The following is a 15,764-nucleotide window of genomic DNA, read 5'->3' on the forward strand; positions in this document are numbered from 1 at the left end:
ATACCAGTTGAATAAATTTTATTTAAAAATTATAGGAATCTTTCTTTGAATCTTGTTCCTGCGTATTTATATACTTCCAAACCTAGCTTATCTTGTCCCAGATGATTTTCCGTTTCTTGTTTCTTTCAGGCTGATTTCTAATTGGATTTGGTGTGAGGGAGAAAGGAAATGACCAGATGACTTCCCAATTCCTCAAGGAAGCAGAGAAAAATAATCTGACATTTCAGTTAAATAATAAAAAAGTAAATTACCCATATAATTTTTTAATTATTAAAAATAGGAAATGAATACCAAAAGAAGAAATATTTTTTAAAAAAGAAAAAAAACTAGTGTTTTTTTAATCACACCTCATAAATCTGAACTGTAACTGATTAAAGTAGTCCCCCCCCCTTATCCGCGGGTTCGCTATCCGCCGCAATCCCGGTCCGAAGATATTGACATACGAAAGGTCAACTTACGAAATTTTCATAGTCTCTACAAACTTCCGGCTTTGAAATAATGTTGGATCTAATATCCACTTTGCCTTTGTAATTTTACATCGCCGAAATGAAGCCGTATGGCTCTTTTTTTTAGTAATAGACAGTTCGGCTGATCGCAGAGATTGCGCAACGAGTTGCCCTGGTGTCCAACACCAGGGCAACTCGTTGCAAAGGTGGAGAAAGTTACACACATGTGAGGTTGCTAAGATTCCATTCACATACAAATAACTTTATTACGGTATGTTGGTATCATTGTTCTGTTTTATTATTAGTTATTGTTGTTAATCTCTTACTGTGCGTAATTTATAAATTAAACTTTGTTATAGGTATTTATGTATAGTTTATGTATAGGAAAAAACATAGTATATATATAGGATTCGCTACGATCCGCGGAAGAGGATGGAACCAAACGCCGCGGATAGGGGGGGGGGGGGACCTATATTTCCACTGTAGGAAATGTATGTTTTGTGCCCTTCTGCAATGGAAGACAATTACTTTCAGTGCAATTAAAAATCCAATGCGTTTTCTTATTTTTAACCAAAGTAATGTCTAGATTCGTCTCGAGTTGTCGTCTAATGGAATGAGAAAAAAATAACGAAACAGTTCACGATATTTTAAATATTAAATACTGGGGAGGGACGCTGTCCTTATTAACAGAGTAAAAATGTTGGAGTATTGAGTTGCGCAGTGGCCATCTGAGAAAACGGTAGCCAAACAAAAATTCCCCTCCCCCGCAAATAATTCTCTTTCCGTCGACTTAATAATACAAACATCTATTATGAAGGGGAAAAAAAAAAATTTTATTGATCGATGATGAAATGGATGTGAACAGGGCCGACGCTACTATTCAAGTACCCGCCTAGGGTGAAAGCCATGAAGGGGTGCAAAACTTCAAGCTACGCTTTATTCATACTTTCCTAAAATATCAAAATTAAATAGTGATATATGATTTTGGTATCGATTCTTTTTCCTTATCCCTCACACTATTTTACTATTTAACTCTTGGTTTCTTTTTTGTTCCTTACCTAAATGATTTGAACTTCCGTTATTTAAAATTCAGTTAAGATAAATATTTTAAAACGTTAACATTTTAATATTTTATATAATATTTTATTTAATATTTTAAAACGTTAACATTTTAATATTTTATTTAATATTTTATTTAATATTTTAAAACGTTAACATTTTAATATTTTATTTAATATTTTATTTAATATTTTAAAACATTAACATTTTAAAATATTAAATTTTTCGATATTTTATAACTTTTTTTTTGTAAATGAATTATAACAATTAATTTTCAAATTAATTAAAAAAACTAAATAAAAAAGCCTTATTAATTTACCTATTAGTTTAACCTGCAAGACAATTTTATTTCGTTTAATGTCAATTAGAAACATTTTAGTTTATGAAATAAGGGGCGCACTTGTAAACTTTGCCTAAGGCGCAAAATAACCTGGCACCGACAGTGGGTATGAGTTAACTGGAGATAGACATTTTCATCTGATGAGAGGCAAATATCGCCTTTTGTGGCAAAGGCAGCCTAGCATTTTTCGAGATCAGTGTCTTGAACATGTGGCATGAAGAGAAACGCTTTTGGTCCAACTATCACGCGAGTTCCTATGCGAGACCACGGCTTCGATATTATCTAATTGCAATTCCAATTTCTGGTATCAGCGCGTGCAGTGATCCACTGAGAAATATCTGTGCATTCCATTGCATAAATTATTATTTCAGCCTTTTATCAGAAAACAATCCATTTAGGATGAAAACTATGCTCTCTGAATGACAGAGCGTATCAAAGCAAAATATGCGATTGTCGGTAAACAAAATTTTACTTACGCGAAAAATAAAAATGTATAATTTTTTTTTTATAAGGAATAAATAAAATGCTATAAGAAAAGAATAAAAATGTGCACATTTTTGTTGTTTTCTTATTATGAAGAACTTATTTGTAATACTAAATGAACCTCATTTATCGTTGATCATGTAAAGTTAGCATTTAATAAAAAAAAAAAAAAAAAAAGAAAGAAAAAGGAAAAAAAAGAAAACTTAATTTAAAAAAATATATAATTTTCTCTTTCTTTATATTAATATTATCTACTTCATTTTGTTATTATTAACTTATCTTCGTCAAGAATTTTGTAGCACGACTATTTCTGGGTTGTGCTCCACTATGGATTCACATTTGGAACATTTCCTTATACGAGATGCAACAGAAACGAAGTTCTGGAAATTTGAATAGCCCATGCTAATCGTTGGTAGTACAGCCTTCCCGCTATAAGGGGGCAAGCAGCACCTTTGGTGAATCAGTATGCTTACAATTAGCAAACTGAGAGGCTGCTTTTTTGGGTTAAGTGCGTTTAGTAAGGTTTTATTTTAGTGGTGATTTTCTTCTCCGAATGAAATGGCGGATTTTAAGGAGCAAAGAATCTGCATCGAACATTGCATCAGGCTAAAAAAAAAACTTCAGTAGAAACACAGAATGATTTAGATAACTTTGGAAGTCGCCAAATTAACCACGGTCGAAAAAAAAAAAAAACCGCGTCAAGTTTGCAGCAATATTTGATCTTTGTTTCATTTCTAACCAAAGCTGTGTCTTTCAGCTGACAAATTTGTTTTTCATTCTCTGTTTTTCAGTGGGTTGCCCATGGCCAGACCTGAGTTTTGTAAGTAGATCTTATTGTCATATTTGAAGTATCCTGACTTTATGCAATGGGAGAGTAAAGCAAAGAGTTTTTTGGATAATTTGTTCTTGAAAAGATTGAGAACTTCTTGAGCAGGCACATTTGTGAAGAGAGAGAGAGAGAGAGACAATATCGAAACTAAACATTAAATCTGTTTTTTTAAGTTTGATGTCTCCTTGATTTTTGATACAAAACCAGCAGAGTTTTTAGTATGAAAAGAAGAAGTTCCGGAAAGATTTCTTAAAAAATTTGCGAAGTATTTAGAAAGGTTATAGGTAGGTGAGTGTATGTTTATATAGGTAGGTGAGTGTATGCCTTCAACTATTGGTCTGAGCGGGCAGTTTGCCTTGTGTATCTTGGGGAGACCATATAATCGTGGGATTAAAGGATGACGTGACCTAAGTGAAAGACGGATGTTTCTTGGTAACTCCAAGGTGGTTTTTAATAAATTATTAGGCCTATTGTGAAATTCAATTGTAGGGTCACTATTTAGTTCAGAGTAAGTATCACTGTTTAAAAGTTCCAAAATTTTATTATGGTAATCAGACTTGTCTAAGATGACAGTCATATTCCCTTTGTCAGCAGGTAGAATAACGACATCATTATTATTATTAACTAAAATCATTATTATTATTAACTCTGAAAGAGCAGCTATATATATATATATATATATATATATATATATATATATATAATATATATATATATATATATATATATATATATATATATATATATATATATATGCAGGGTGTTCGGGATAAATTTGACATATTTATAATTAATTATATTTTTCCGTAAGTTACATGTATTAACACACACTTCTCTTCATTTAAAAGTTTGGACCCTTCTTCATTCATATACAAGATGTCAGAAAGGATGGATAGCTGGAACCCACCTGAATCATGGAAGAGAATAACTTGTATCATGATGATTCGTGCCCGCCATCAAAATAAGGATATTACGACTGCTGCCCAATGCTCCCTGAATACAGTAAAAACAATCAGGCATGAACTAGAGACTTGCAATGGTGACTACGAGGATGTAGCAAGAAGAAAGATCCCTAGCAGACGATCTGATTGCGTTCGTACAGCAGAATTCCTCGCAAATCTGCAGGAACAGGTGTTGAAGAACCCTGGCATTGGAATTCGGGCTTTGTTCGTGGAGTTGCTAACTGTAGTCAAGTCCTGGATAACAAGGGTAGCCAATGGTAGGCCGTATGTATGGCAGCAGGATTCGGCCCCTTGCCACACCTCTGGGAAAAGTCAAAAATGGTTGTCTGAAAATTTCTACGACTTCACCAGTCCAAATGTTTGGCCTCCAAACTCCCACACCTTAACCCCATGGATTATTTTGTATGGGGCGCAGTTGAAAAAGACACCAATCGCACTTCCAGTAATACAAAAGCCCAGTTAATGGATAAAATTAAAACAGTTTTTGCGGCCCTTCCCAGGGAGACTGTAGCATCAGCTTGTTCGAGGTTCCGAAGCAGAATTGAAGCTGTGATCGATGCTAATGGTGGTTATTTTGAGTAAATCTTGTTGATAGTATTGTAATTAACTCTGCCTGTAATGTTTTTTTGTCAATTCATTAAATTTAATAGATACAAAGAAGATTTTCTTTTTCCTTACGAAACTGTCAAATTTATCCCGAACACCCTGTATATATATAAAATATAAATTAACATATATATATATATATATATATAAAATATAAATTAACATATATATATATATAAAATATAAATTAACATATATATATATATATATATATATAAAATATAAATTAACACACATATATATATATATATATATATATATATATATATATATATATATATATATATATATATATATATATATATATATATATATATATATATATATATATATATATATAGCTATTCTTTCAGAGTTAATAATATATAGCTGTATAGCTGCTCTTTCAGAGTTAATAATAATAATGATTTTAGTTAATATGGGTGCAAAGTCCAGTGAACTGTTGTAAAAACGGTTTAGGAGCCCGTCCGATATTTATATTTATATTTATTTTATATCGCTTCTCGGTCTTTTGGCTAAGAAAAGCTTAGCCAAAAGGCCGAGAAGCGATAAACATAATCTTTTATGATTTACAATTTTAGATGACTCTTAAATAGGATTATTTATGGTGTATCAAAATATCTTGCATAAATTTTCTTTAAATCATAATGTTTGTAAATTATTTAACTAATTTGCTAAATTAATTAAATAATTAAACTAATTTAGTATTTAAAATAACAATTATTATAGTGTTATTTCCGCCAATTATGATTTCAAGAAATCGAAATGCCTCTAAATCTCTGTTTGCCAAAGTGAGTAAGCGCAATATGAGCAATAGAAAGTGCTCAATATAATCATACTTTAGGACTTCCAGGGATGCATGGAAAAACAGCTGCGATCGCTGTGTACAGCGATCTCATACTATGTATACACTGTCTTCTACTTCGAAGTAGGAGACGGTGGAAAACAGGAGTTATATTTTCATTTATTGTCAATCCTCCGAACTTTCATGAATATAAAATGTATAGACTTTTTCAGAGTGCAGAGTGATCTTGATTATGGAAGATTGGGAGGACTCAGATTGATCAGAGGGAGTTTTGTGATATTTGTGAAATATAATATATAGTGATATATAGTAATGGACGAACCAACTCGATACTGGGGAATGAATCTGGATTGAAATTCGTTCAGCGAAAGGTAAGGTCTCGCTACTAATTGTGAGACTTAGTAATTGACCAGTCAATATCCCCCCCCCACACACACACGCACTTTAACTGGACACGTATGGACGTCACCAATGAGTTTGTTCAAGCCTTTAGTAAAGATCAGCTACTTGACCTATTTAAGAAAATTCTAAAAAGGTTTGACACAGAATTCCCAGGATACATAAACATTTATATACATGTCAACGATCAAGAGGGGGATGAAGAGGAAACAGAGGGCGAACTCACAAACATATCATCACCCACAACCAATAGACAGATAGACTCCCAAGAAGAGCAGGCACCCAAGAGACGGAAGACAGAACATGAACACATGGAAGAAGACATAACACCACAGAACACAGAAGTTAAAACTGAAAATGTCCCACCAGTCATCCTCCGGGATAAAGAGAAGGGGACCTTTTTCAAAATCATTAGGTGAACAAAACATAAAATTCTCGACTGCGAGAAACACAGATGACAGTGTAAAAATTCAGCCAGACACAGTCACCGATTATCGCAAAATGACCAAGATGTTGGACAACGCCAAGCTTCCCTTCCACACCTTCTCACTGACAAGCGAGAAAAACCTTAAAGTGGTCCTCAGAGGGGTTGCTGAGGGCATCACAATCCACGAGATCACTGCTGACCTAATCAATCAAGGCCTGACACCAGTCAAAGTAAGCAGAATGATAAGATCTGACAAAAAGCCAATGCCACTTGTGCTTGTAGAAAAGGATTTATGAAATTACAGATATCTGCAGGCTCAAAATAACAACTGAGCCGCTAAGGAAAAAGGCATCAGCAGGGCAATGCCACAGATGCCAAAAGTTTGGACATGCATAAAAACTGTGCAGAGCAGCATACAGATGTCTGAAATGTGGCAAGGGACACCAGACCAACACCTGTACCAAACCATGCACAACTCCTGCATGATGTGCAAACTGTGGAGGACCTCACCCAACCAATTACAAAGGATGCCTCTACCACCCAAAAAATCGAGAATTGGCAAGAATTAACCAAGCTCCCATTCTCAATTACACCAAAAGCAACGAAACAGGTCACCCTTCAGTCCGAAACTCATCAATACAGGAAGGCACGAGACCCACAACCAAGACCAAAACTTATACAGAGGCTGCAAGAAATTGCATCCCCACTACCCATGAGCAAGCAAGCCCAGATTTAACAGCAGCTTTAACAGCTTCACTGTAGAACATGGTGCAAGAACTTAGCAAAACAATCATCCAGAATCTCACTACCTTCCAGAAAGATACCTCTACAAGGAACCCAAACCACCATAACAGCCACACACGATGAACAAAAAATTCAAACCAAAGTCACTCAAGATAGTTGCATGGAATGCAAAGTCCTGGAGCTGCAAGAATTTGCGACTGACACAGTCCTGATATCATCTTAATTGGAGAAACCCACTTAAGGCCTGCAAACAACCCAAGAATACATGGCTACACTACATACAGAAATGACAGACTTGGTGCAAGAGGAGGAGGCACTGCTATATGCATCAAAAGCTACCTAAATCATAACACAATACCCAATCCCAAAACCGGGAACCTGGAAGTAACCAGAGTGGAAGTACATACCAGCAATGCCAGCAGCATAAAAATTTATGCCGCTTATAACCTACCAAGCATACCTATATTGACAACAGATCTGGACTCCATCCTAGGATTCAATGACTCCATTATCATAGCAGGGGATCTCAATGCAAAACACACATCTTGGTTCAGTTCATCAAACAACACCAAAGGCACCATGCTAATCAACTATGCAATGCTCAAATCTATGGTTGTGGCTGGTCCCACTGAACCCAACCACTACAGCCCTACAGGCAGCTCAGATGTGCTAGACATCGCCATTCTTAAAAATATTAAATACCAATACCAACTGAAAACAATAAACGAACTCTCTTCGGACCACAATCCCATAGTGCTCCAGCTAGGATCATCAGACCCACACTTTCCTCCACACACACACACATTCATACCATGGGACAAGCTAGCAAAGGTCCTCCCAGAGCATATCGTTCCAGTTCCAATCATCCGCAAAAAGGAAGAGATGGACACAACAGTAAACAGTTTAACCAGCCAAATCCAGAAAGCAATGGAAACAGTCAGGCAAACCATAGTCTACCACCTAGCCAGCCACATCCCAGAAGAAATAATGGATCTAATAAGAGCAAAGAATAAAGTCAGAAAGCGATACCATAGCACCACAAGACAAAAGAGCACTGAACAACCGAAACAGACAGGTCTGAGAGGCTCTTCAAAAACATAGAAATCAAAAATGGGAAGACAAACTGACCAACATCAATGCTGAAGATCACTCTGTCTGGAAATTTCTAAGAACCATCCGCACCAAACAACAAATCATACCCCCTATACAAACCAAGAAAGGAATGGCACACACAGATAAAGAGAAAGTTGAGGCACTAGCAGATAAACTGGAATCACGGTGCAGTCCATCTTATACAAACCTAAACATCAACCTTATATACAAGATACACCGCCAGGTTAAGACAACCTTACAACTGCAGAAAGATAACTCAGAACCCATCGCTCCCACCACTCCGGCAGAAATAATAACTGGCATAACTAACCGAATAATAAAACTACTCCCAAGAAAGGCCATAGTACATCTCGTCAACATAACCAACGCTATCCTCAGATACCAGCATTTCTCCACAGCTTAGAAGATCGCAAATATCATACCATTGAAGAAGCCGTGAAAGAACCCCCAACACCCTGAACACTACAGACCAATCAGCTTGTTACTCAGCCTCGGAAAGGTGACCGAGAAAGTGATACTATCAGGGCTTCAAGCAGAAACAGACAAAATGGGAATTGTACCAAACGAGCAGTTCAGCTTCCACAAGGGCCACAGCACTGTCCAACAAATACACTGGCTAGTGGAGATCATCACAAAAGGCTACAACTGGAAACAACACACAGCTGCCATCTTCATCGATGTAGCAAAGGCATTCAACAAAGTTTGGCATCAAGGCCTTCTGTACAAATTCATAAAATTTAACATGCCAGTTAAGTTAACGAAAATCATCCACTCGTACCTAAAAGAAAGCTATATGCAAATAAAAATCAATGAAACACTATCATCCAGACGAAAGGTATCAGCAGCCATTCCTCAGGGCTCACTTCTGGCACCTCTCCTGTTCTCAATCTTCATAGCGGACATCCCTCTGAACTCAAGAACAACAACCGCATCATTATACGCAGATGATACTGCAATACTGGCAAGATCTATGAGTCCAAATCTGGCAATTAGAAAACTATAAAGCAGCATTCACATAATAGAAAAATGGCTGGCAGACTGTAGGATCCAAGTAGACCCTGAAAAAAGTTCAGCCATACTGTTTTCCAGAAATAGAGTCCACAACATGGACGACATTCACCTCTTAGGTGTCAAAATCCCATGGCAGAATGACATCAAATATCTCGGAGTAACACTCGATAAAAAACTCAACTTCAGCAATCACATAAAGCACACTGCCTCAAGGACATCGAAAGTAATGGTGCAGCTCTACCCTATGATCAACAGGAAAAGCAAACTGGACACACAAACCAAGCTTCTCATCTACAAGATGGTAATACGCCCGGTTATCACATACGCATCCCCTGCATGGAGGCATACCACGAATACAAACATCCAAAAACTACAGAGAATACAGAACAAATGCCTGAGGATGATCTTAGACGCCCCTTGGTACATCAGAAACTCACAAATGCACAGAGAAATCAACATCCCTTACATCTCCTCCCTACTCCTAGATCTTGCAGGGAAAATCTTTGCCACAACAAGCAATCACCCAAACCCGTTGATCAAGGAAGCCTCAGAATATAACGAAGAAAGACACAAACACAAAAGGTCAAAGTCCATCCTACGTCCAGCTAAACACAGCTAAACTCACGGCCATCAGGTGGCGAGCTTAAAGCTCATTAAACAATCCATTCAAAACACTCCCTTAACATGTTCATTGCCAAACACGCGATATCGCGCGGTGCGAGTTCTCACCAAACGGCCGATTACGCGTTATCGCGTGGACGTCGCTAACTAAATAAAAAAATAAAAAAAATTTGGCCACCACACGAAATTCCAATTTTCAGCTTGGCAATGAAAGTGTTAACAGACAAAGGGGAAAACGAAAAGCATATTTGCTTCACCCATCCAGCCAGTAATGTTATGCATTATGCGAGAGTGCAGAGTATTAACTGCTAGTAGGCTAGCAATAACGATAACATATATGTTATGCCACCTTTACCACGAGTTGCCTTGGTCTTGCACTACCTGTAGGATCAGCTAGACTTGCATCACTTGCAGGCGCAAACTTGACTTGTTTGTCTGTTTGCTTACTTGGGAAATGGAGTAAAACCAGGTTTAAAATTGCTTGGTATTTATAACATTTATTATACCCAAGGTAAAATACTTTCTACAAACATATATGTTATATATTTATTTATTACTAATTATATATATATATATATATATATATATATATATATATATATATAATTTGTGAGTTCAACAAATCTTCATCATTGGCCTGTAGAGTATGATAGGCTGAGAGTCAGCAGATAGTAGGAGAGAAAATAAAGATAGAGTGCATAGTGGTAGAGTAGGTTAAAGAGGCCTGAGTTGACCTGTTTTAGCTGTTTGCCCCCCAGGGGCGTTTCTAGAACGGTCGTTGATTTTTCACTTTAGAAAAAGGAAAAATCCTGAAAAGGAAACATGTAACAAAACAAAAGAGGGAATAAATCTGGAGAAGGAATGGAAAAGTAAACTTAGAGGTGGAGGAAGGATCTGGCCCGAGTGATGCAGCTCACAAGGAACTGCACCGCCTCGCTGTAAGCCTTCGCCGCTCGGGTTCTCAGGTCCTCCCCCACCTGTGGGAGCTAAAAACCAGTGAAGCTGAGTACAGAAATCCACAAGGTGGTTACTGTTCCTTTCTTTTGTTGTGGGCTGTTATGATTCTTTTGGCTACCTCACTTCCCTTGGCCATGTCTAGTTTGCAGAGAGCAATGTAGAACGCCGAAGCTGCCTCCTCGTCTATATTCAGGGCTACCTCTACTTGCTCAGGGATGATTTTGCTGATGTCATCAACGAAGAGGTCACCCCATTTTGCACTGACGATGTCGGGTCCATATTTCCCTGTGAGGAGGAGTTCAGGTTCTTCTACTTTATCTATTGCCTCTTTAAACTTTTCTGCCACCCCGGGCATACCTCTAAGGAGATGTTTTAGAATCTCCCCTGCTTTTGCATGAGGGACTTCTGGGTGTTCGGTTTCAGATACTTTTGCTGTTTTGAGATTTGTCAGCTCTTCTTCCTGCGGACTTAATGGCCGTTTGGAAGTTTTGGTGTTCGTCTCCATCTCTCCTACAGCTTCTTCTACTGTATCTGAATTGGCGATGTCTATATCGGCAGTGGTAGCTTCGCTTTCGTCCGTGGGAGTTACCATGATGGTTTCTGCATTGTCAGTCTCTTCTGTTGGGATCGTATTGCTGGTCTCTGCAATTCTGGTAGGTTTCCCTCCCTTACGGGACCTTTTCGTTGTCTTAGACATGGCGGCATGATCAGGAGTGGCCTCAAGAGGCGGAAACTCTTCCTGTGTTGTGACCTTTTCATTAGTTGGTTTTGTTGCTGATGTGACTGCACCACCCATCCTCTCTGCGAGGGTTCTGGATGGGCAGGTGTCGACTTTGTGGTCAGTGACCCCATATTTCAAACAAGCTGCCTCATATTTTTCATGGTTGTGGCCAATTTTTAGGCAGTTCTTGCATTTTATGCGAGGGCAGTCTGCCCCAAGATGATTGAAGGCACTACATCTAAAGCACTGCTTTTTGACGCCTGGGTAATTTACCATTACCCGGGAAGATCCTATGAGGACAAAGTTAGGAACTTCGGTCCTCATTTCAAGAGAGATAGTTACCTCCCCTGACTTCCACTCAGGATTGTCTGAGTCATTGTGAACCTGGATTTCCCGTACAACTCCCCACTTAGAGAATACGCTGTGAATTATATCGTTGTTCTCTGCGTATTCTAGGGGAAATCGTGGTATCTTAAGGGTTCTCAGGATGCTTCCAACCATGAAGGGAGATACTTTTACTTTGCCACAGTCAAACCCTTTGAGAAGCTTTTCTCTGGTCTCGATGTTTTTGGTCACTACCTGGTATCTTCGTCCCCCATAAGGGATAAATCCAAAAATGTTCTCTGCGCTGACGCAGTCTATGATAGCTTTCGCCATCGACCTTGCCGGTATTGTGGCGTCAACCTCAATTCCGAGGGTACGCACACGCGGCAGAATGGAGGGCATGATCAGATGGGGGAGCTTAACTATTCCCACCACCAAGTGTTTGATATTTCCCCAGTCTGGGGTTTAAGAAGTTCTGCAAATTTCCCGTTAAATATCGTGAAACCCGATGGGACTCGTACCGATATTAACGGTTAAGAACAGAAACTATACACTATATATATATGATCTAAGCCAAAAGGCCGAGAGCTAACCACACTACAGAAATGATCCTGTGAAGTATGATCTCTCTCTCTCTCTCTCTCTCTCTCTCTCTCTCTCTCTCTCTCTCTCTCTCTCTCTCTCTCTCTCTCTCTATATATATATATATATATATATATATATATATATATATATATATATATATATATATATATATATATATATATATATGTTACTGTGAAAGACCGATATCAGAGAATGTCGACACATACCAAATACGTCGGTGAAAGAGCGACGTATTTGGTTATATTATTATACATTCGAACCATCGCCGGTATATGTCGAGAAGCACAGATAAGCTCCGGTGGGGGTCGAAACGACAAGCTGAGAAAATGTTACGAACCTCAAAAAGAAAATTTCCTCCTGCTCAAATTGGTGATACCGTACGAATACAAGTCCCTGATGTCGACCGTGGTCGTACACATGCCCGAAATGTGTTGGCGGTTGTTGTTGGAATAGAAGACTCCGGCTTTTATAAATTACCAAACAAAAATGGTTCCCTCAAGCAGCTTTATACCCGTAATCAGTAAAGAAAAGTTTCTTTCCATAGATGAGATTTCTTCTTAAGAAATGTCGCGGAGAGAAGCAGCTGCAACTAATTCGAGAAGTGGAGGGCAAGGCTATACACGCTGTAATTGCAAAAAGAAGTGTTCCACGACTAAATGCAGTTGGTAAAAGCAAGGGACTATTGTGCAATTCAAAGTGTCATAACAGTTTAAGTTGTTGTAATAAATAAGATTGTATAACGTTAATCCCATAATTTACGGGTAAGTTTATTATTGGTATTATTTTCTTTTCTGATTTAGAATGTACTGTTCGTTTTAGGTTCAACAGTTTATTTACATGTGCTGTTACTTACGTTTTCTCCTATTTTGACATATATCATATTATTTCTCCTATATTGACATATATCATATATTAAAAAGTTGCATTTTTGTCTTAACGTAATAAAAATATTTTTATTCAACATTCACCATCAGTGCATGCTGAATGTCGACATTTGCCGGTGTAAGTGAGAAATAATGATATTTAGCAAATATTTCGTACATACACCAAGCGACTATGTCGAATACTGACATTCACCGAAGAATATACGACCTTTGCCAGATATCGGTCTTTCACAGTAACATAAATATATGTTATATATATATATATATATATAAAACTAAAGTATATATAGTTATATATACTTTAGTTATATATACTTACTTAACACTACTTTTTGTTTTCAAATAGGGGGCTCAACCAAGCATGGGTGCAAAGCCCGGTGAACCGTTGTAAAGTAGAGCAAGCTCCTTAACTTCACAAAGTTCCAATAAACAGTTTAATACCCAGGCTCCAAATAGGAGCCCGCCAGATATTAAGCTGACGAGAACAGAATATGTTTGAGTACCACTCTCTGTTCTAACTGTTGTTAGACATCTCCCATGCCCAGGGCAAACCTTCACCAAGGAACATGGAAGACATACTCATTGATAAAGTACAGTTATCGAAGCTTCCGCCTCCGCTTCTCTAACCGTACCCTATTACCCTTTGTGAGTTACCATTTTGGATCTATTAAATTCCCATTTGCCTGTTTCGTCCTAGCCCTCTCTGGCCACTGTTTGAGTCGAGAGGGTCTATAGACTTTCCAGGCTTGGGAATCCTGTTGAAACTTATGGTCTGAAGGAAAAGACTGACAGGACAGATGAAAACATAAACATCTAGGATTGAAGTGGGTTCTATCTTAAACTATTTAAATACTTTGGTTGGGGTTCTTCCCAGCGAAGGGGCCAGTCCCTTCCCTGGGTTCTGTTCACCTCGTCGTCCCAAAAGTTGTTAGAGTTAGTCTTGGGACGGCTTGGTGAGACAGGAGGTTAGTATCTGAAAAAGTAAACTTAAATTTAACTATTAATTATTCACACCTCCTTTTTGTAGTAGGCAGTTACTTCTGCGTAAGGTTAGTGGAAAGGAAAATTAATATATTAAATATAAATAAAAATGTTAAATATAAGTATAAATATAAAATTAAGTATGAATTTTTTTTTTTTTTTTTATATATATACATAAAGAGATAGCTAAAGTAAGGAGGTATTTAAATATTAACATAAAATTGAGAGAGGTATTTTTAGAGCACTTGGCAACTTTTCACAGTTCTTGCATCCCAGAGACCACTTTTGGTGGCCACCTGAAGTTGGTCTTTCCTGCTGTGATGTAGGGTCCTGCTCTAAGTTTTCCATACTCTAACTTGCCTGAAAAGTAACGTTAGCTATTATTATTATATTATTATTATGTTATGCTTCCGTTTTTATAAGAGACTCCACTTAATCCGTTGGGATCAACTTTACAGTGTCGTCTCTTATAAAGGAGTAGACGGCATCATAAGCTGCCATCGCGTCCTCAGGAAGCATGTTCATAAAGCCTTCGAAATCCCTAGGCTCTATTTTGTAGACATCTCGGAAGATGACTCCTCCCCATGACAAACCCACCGTTCTGTTGCTTTTCCTTTCGTTATAGAAGAAAAAAGGCTCTTCCTTGGTTCCAAAGGTTTTCCTGATTTTTTGCGCAGCTTTTTTCTTCCCGTGGAACCTTCTGAGCATTTCCTCTCCTATCTCAACAGTGGTGGTTCTCTCATCGCCACAAATACTCGCAAGTTCTTCTTTAGTTAGGGAGTTTTCTCCAACTAAAGCTTGTGAATAAGAAGGTTTCTCCTTTTTCTTGTCTTCACTTCTTAACTCTCTAGTGTTGAGTGGTTCTTCAGTGGGTTCTTTTTCCTCTGAATTCTCTGTTTCCTTTTGTTTTTCTTCTGTTGATGCTGAGCATCGTGCCTCCTTTTCTCTGTCTGGTTCTGGAATTTCCACTAAATTGTTAGGGCCCTCTATATTTTCTGGTTCCTTCACGTTGTTTGTCTCTGCTGGTTTGTTTTCTTTTCTGGATGGGCAGTCTGCGCTTAGATGGTCTGCAGACTTACACCTAGTGCACTGACGCACTACACCAGCATAATTCATTAGGAGTTTCCAGCCCGCTACTGTTAAGATATTATTATTATTAGGGACTAGTTTCTCCATTAATATGGAAATTGTCATATTTCCATTCTGGATATATGAGGAATGAGGAAACTCTTCATGGTATTTTCGCCTATGCTAATTTCCCGGCCATATTTTGTTAGACTCTCCTTGATCCAACTGTCCTCTAGTTCTATGGGAACTCGTTGGATTCGGATAATCTTCCGAGGGAGTCCGATTGTCTCAGGCACGATGATGTTATTTTTATAGGGAAATCCCTCAATCAATAAATCTCTATCTCTAGCCTTTGGGCTTACTGTGACCTGGAACCTG

At 37.8% G+C, this 15,764-nt stretch overlaps 1 non-coding gene across 1 annotated transcript; it reads right to left on the reverse strand.

The window, feature by feature from the left end:
* Positions 1-13,678: 13,678 nt before the first annotated feature.
* LOC150093753 (U2 spliceosomal RNA) lies at positions 13,679-13,869 on the reverse strand. The gene has a single exon (XR_016550355.1). It is a non-coding gene; the product is annotated as a U2 spliceosomal RNA (small nuclear RNA).
* Between the last annotated feature and the right edge of the window lie 1,895 nt (positions 13,870-15,764).

The sequence above is a fragment of the Typopeltis vanoorti genome, chromosome 23, assembly GCF_054136105.1.
Source record: "Typopeltis vanoorti isolate ZY-2024b chromosome 23, IOZ_Tvanoo_1.0, whole genome shotgun sequence".
Classification (NCBI taxonomy): Eukaryota; Metazoa; Arthropoda; class Arachnida; order Uropygi; family Thelyphonidae; genus Typopeltis; species Typopeltis vanoorti.